The sequence below is a fragment of the Dunckerocampus dactyliophorus genome, chromosome 18 (assembly GCF_027744805.1).
Source record: "Dunckerocampus dactyliophorus isolate RoL2022-P2 chromosome 18, RoL_Ddac_1.1, whole genome shotgun sequence".
NCBI lineage: Eukaryota > Metazoa > Chordata > Actinopteri > Syngnathiformes > Syngnathidae > Dunckerocampus > Dunckerocampus dactyliophorus.
Window position 1 is genome coordinate 5,645,879 of NC_072836.1, and position 5,209 is coordinate 5,651,087.

At 43.2% G+C, this 5,209-nt stretch overlaps 1 protein-coding gene across 3 annotated transcripts in view; it reads right to left on the reverse strand.

Annotated features, from left to right (window-relative positions):
* The window catches only part of LOC129171388 (uncharacterized), a 148,644-nt gene that overhangs the window by 36,281 nt on the left and 107,154 nt on the right, over positions 1 to 5,209 (reverse strand). The window lies entirely within an intron of this gene.

The window sequence follows — 5,209 nt, forward strand, 5'->3', positions numbered from 1 at the left end:
TCAATACTGTCTAATAGCGGAAATTCAATGACAGCTTTCCAGTCCAAACTGTGCCAATACCATCGCCATGACTCTGCCCAATAATTGTGTCTAATATGGTGATGTTGGTATCATGAACTTTGGGCTGCACAAGTGCTGCTCTGCAGTGGGTGAGCAGCGGTTCACTGAGGGAAAAGATTAATTCCAACATGTACTATGACACTGTGAAGCAGAGTATGATCGCCTCCCTTGAGAACTGGGCCACATGGCAGTTTTCTAACATGGCAACATATCCTACCACTTGCTGTTTTACCAAGTCAAAAACTTTTGCACAGCACTGTATGTAGAAATATTCAAATATCACTTTCTGTCTGGACTAAAAAAAAACCCCAAACCAAAACCTGTACATAGTCATGTTTCAGCGGTAGTGATGTCTAAAGAGAAGTCCGAGTCCTAGTTTTGACTTCCTGCGCCTCGCCTACTTTATGTTGCCCCCCTCGCCCTCCTGCAGGTCTCCAAAGCAGAGCCCAGCAGAGCGTTGATCCCGCCTCTCATGAAAGGAGCTCTTTGATAAGCGTCGGCCAGGAGCGACACAAGGGAAGCAATCAGAGCCTGGAGCTCCACCACAGATGACTTGTGTGCTCGCTTGTGATGTTGTTTGCCTTCTTTGACCCGATAAACGCGCATCCCTTAAAAAGAGGAAGAATCCTTCAAGGTTTTGTGTGTGTGTGTGTGTGTGTGTTTTTTTGTCCCTTGTGCACCTTCTGAAACACATTTGTTCTGCCTCCGCTTGCCTTTGTACGCACGCACAACAACAGCAAGGTGTTGGCTTTGAAGGCTTTTTGGATGTCTTGACATTGTGAAGCTATGATTCCGGCTTTTTAATTTTTTTCCAGTCTGATTGGTTGTATTGTCTTTAGAGCAAGCCTAAATGAAAATTCAGTACATACAGTATAGCTTGACTATCCACTGTAAACTCACAGCCATTACTGTCTACACACCTGGCAACACAAGTGAGTAGGTAAACTGTGTTGATAAGTGGGCCGCATGAGTGCTACCAGTGCTGTAGTTCCTTGAGGGAAACAAATTTCAAGACAAGTGAGTACACCTCACAGTGAACATATCCAAATCGTGTCCTTGGTGTGAATTTTTAGTGTGTGCGCCTTTGCTTTCTAGCATTACTCTTCATCCTCTTGGGCATGGAATTGAGCAGAGCTGCACAGGTTTTTACTGGAACTGTCTTCCAGCAGACACCTAAGTGCTCCTCCACCTTCCTTCCTTCCTTCTGCTTGAGGATGCCACACGGGTGCTCAACTGGGTTCAGGTGTGGAGGAGACACACATGGCCACTTCATCTTCCTCAGCAAAGCACTTGCCATCTTTGGGGGTGTGTTTGGACTCCTTATCATGTTGGAAAAGTGACAGGCAGCCCAGTTTCTTCTTTACAATCTCACAGTACCTGTTGGATTTTATATTTCCACCCAAAGAACTGCAGCTCATCCAGTGCTGGCAGCACTCATGCAGCTCCAGACTGTGTTGTTTTCTCTTATACTGGCTGTGTGTTGAGTCACTTTCAGTGGATAGTAAATCTATACTGCTATACTGCTTGGGTGTCGTCAGTTTTGTGAGATAATGTATGATTTTCATTCCATAAACAGAATGATCAAGGCCTATTTACGTGTTTTTCTCCCGCTTTCACTCTCATGATGCATATCCAAACTAAGTTTCTCCGCCCACACCGTGGCAGCTTGTTGCAGGCGAGAAGCAGAAGGGTCGCTACGACAATGAGTTAGCCGGAACCATTTGTAAGCCCCCAGCAGTGCCCAATGGGCCAAGACTGGAAGTAGTCCTGGCATCACAACATCACAATGCACGACATGATCCTCCAAGAAGTTCTGCTAAATAAATGATGATTAATGATAGCACTTCTTAATATTTGTTTGTCCTCTCTTTGGTTGTGAAATTAAGACATGGCCCTTGCTGATGTGACTGGCAGGTCCAGGCAGCAGGTGTGAGGAGCAAACCACCCCCACCTTGCACCCCCTTCTTGAACAAACCTTGAAAGCAATTTACGCCATGTGTGCTCCCTCATAGAGGTAAACTCCTGCTCTGTTATGAAGACTAAAACAATAAGGTAAATATGCATTGCAGGCACACCTGCTGTATGATGTATTTGGACGACGGGCGGATGGGTGGGTTGTGGATGGTGTGGTGGGGGTGTTATTTGCTCACTGAAGAATTAGACACTGGTGGCCGGGTTTGGAAGTTTGGTCACGATGAAGGGACAAGACGTGCAGGACAACTTCATCCGTCTCAGTCTGTCGCAAGAGTTCAGTCCAGCAGCTCAGTCCAAGTCAGAAAAAGTCTGTGGTGATATTTTTGGAAACGAGGCTGGACTTGTCCAGCTGGTGATGGCTAAATATATGCCTAAAAGTCTTAATTAACCAATTTAGTCTTAATTCTTCATCTTAGCAAGACATTTTGGATAACTGTATTCTTCCAACTTTTCTAGTTTGCTGGAAGGCCCCTTTATGTTCCCAGTGCCTAAAGCCAATGCTACTCCTCCTTCACCTTCACCTCGACACTTGTCATCTTGGAGGTGTGTTTTGGCTCTTTGTCATGTTGCAACACTGTTTCCCAAGGGAGGGGATCATGCTTTGCATCACAATGTCATAGTACATGTTGAAATTCATGTTTCCTCTCAGTGAACCACAGCTCACTCAGTGCAGACAGCACTCATGCAGCCCACAGATAATCACGCTCACTACCATCATGCTTGACACAATTATAGAGCAGATTATAGTGTCACTCGTGGTGGTAGCGTCATGGCCTAGGGCTGCACGAGTGCTGCCGGAATTGGGGAGCTGTGGCTCATTGAGGGAAAACATGAATTCCAACATGTACTGTGACATTAAATGTATTCAAAGTGTGCATTCAATGATATTCAAACTACACGTGCACTGTGCGATTCAATGAACTGCAGCTCACCCAGTGCAGGCAGCACTTGTGCAGCCCACGGACCGTGACAGTATTACCGCCATGCTTGACACAATTATAGGGCAGGTAATATTGTCAGTTATGGCGGTAGTGTCGTTGTCTGGGGCTGCACGAGTGCTGCTGACACTAGGGAGCTGCGGTTCATCGAATCAAAGCTATTTGATGACAATGACCGTGCGTTGACTCTTTTTTTTTAATGTAGAAGAACCCCATCAGTGACGGATTGACCTCAGACAGTTCAGACAACAAAAGGAGGTGTAAGTATTAAAACTGCATACAGTCAACGTGTTCTTATGATACATATCAACATAGAAACCCCCAGATATTTCATATTGTTGTGGTTTGTGTAAAATCAACATATTATTGTTTAGCATGTAGTTCCGCTAATTAGAGCCTGCAGAGGACCCATAAACACAACACATATTTCAACGACATCATTTGCAAACGTCATTTACTTTCATCGTTTGGTCCCATTCATCACTACCCGGGATGAAAATGTCATCAAAATGACATTACTGCTGCATATAGATTTTGTTTTTACCCTGAATAGAAGCCTTAATTTGATATAAACCTGGGAATCAATACAGTCAAAAAAAGAAAGAGGCCAATAAGAGAAGGTGTCAGCCCGTTGAGGCGGAGGGATAACTTCTTCAGCACCGCGTCAATGTCGGCGGTCCCAGAAGAGCTGGCCTTAAAAAAAAATGCGTTTGTGTGTGTGTGTGTGTGTGTGTGCGACTTGTGGCCAAGTTTATTACCTTCAGGAAGGAAATGTTCTCTGCTGCTCTGTTTGTCTTTTCAGCATGGGATGCTGTTCAAAGACAATGAAATACAACTACATATTTACATGCATGCATTTATAAAAAATATACGATATATTCTAAAAATATATATATAATAATAATAATAATAATAATAACAATAATCATAATCATTTATAAAAGAACAAAAAATTCCAGTTCATGGGAGAGGTTACAAGGTTACAATTCTTTCATTGTAAATGAAAAACTTGAAGAAAGTCATTTCCTGAAAAGGCAAAATAATAAAAACGATGCATTGAGGAACTCTTGGATGAAAACATATATCCATAGATATATTTTTTAGCGGTGATGTGCTGTCAGGGGGAATGAAAAAAAACATTAAATAAATACAGTATTAATTGTCCATTGGACTGTATTGTAAATTCAATAATTTCTGTATGATTAAAGTCATTTTAAGCATTTTCTTAAGTAAAAATTGCCGAATTTGCACATTTCCAAGTACAGGGTAGAAACCTAAGATGAGGCTGCCGCGAGCGTCTCTTCACGGTTTAGTGCACAAGCCCTGCCTACCATCTCAGTTGGATCATGGTGCCTGCCAGTTTCTGTCTGTCAGCATGTCGCCAATAATTTATTATACACCACGCCTTTTGTCTGTATGGGTGACATCATTATTCCTGCTAATTGGACAATAAGGTGCAGAGAAAGCTCATACGCCGAGGCGTTCCAATACTGTCCTCATCCTGAGGGGGTGGGGGCGTGCCTGAGCTGGCGGGTGCTTGTCGCTGGCGTTCTTCCATAGAGAGGAAAAGCCATTTTTGGGTTGTTTTTTTTTTTACTGCAGCAAGTCAAACGCATTAAGATATTTTCATGCTCTGCTGAATGAATGAATAAATTTGACTGCTGAGATGGAGGATTATATATCCAAGCTCACCAGGAGGTGATCAGACTTTTACAACAAAGGATCAGAACCTGGAGGACAGTATGCAGGTAAAAAAAATAAAAGGTTAGACCAAAAATGTGTAAATTGTAGTATTATTACTCCGAGTGGTAAAAGCCGTTATTGCGAATACGAGCGTCCAGATCTACTGTGTGTCAGTGTGGTGAAAATTTTCCAATTAGTTTTTGCATCTAACTAATAAACCAACAATAATCAAAAACAATCCATCTTGCTGGAAACGACCGATTGTCTGCTTGCAAAAATGCTGTTCAGTGCGATGAAATGTTATAACAATACAATCCCTGGAAATTCCACCTGCGCCTCGTTGCGTGGCTCTCTTTATTTTTAGAGGGTAGATGCTGATGAGACAGACGATAAAGCAACAAGAGTGAGAAATGGCAATAAAAAAATGAGGAAGGGAGGGTGAGAGTTGAAAAGGGAAGGGAAGGAGAGAGAAAGAAAGAGAGAGAGGGAAGAGGGAGGCAGAGAGGGAGGAGGGGATGGAGCCACTCTTACCTCTCACTCGATGAGGGAGCGGA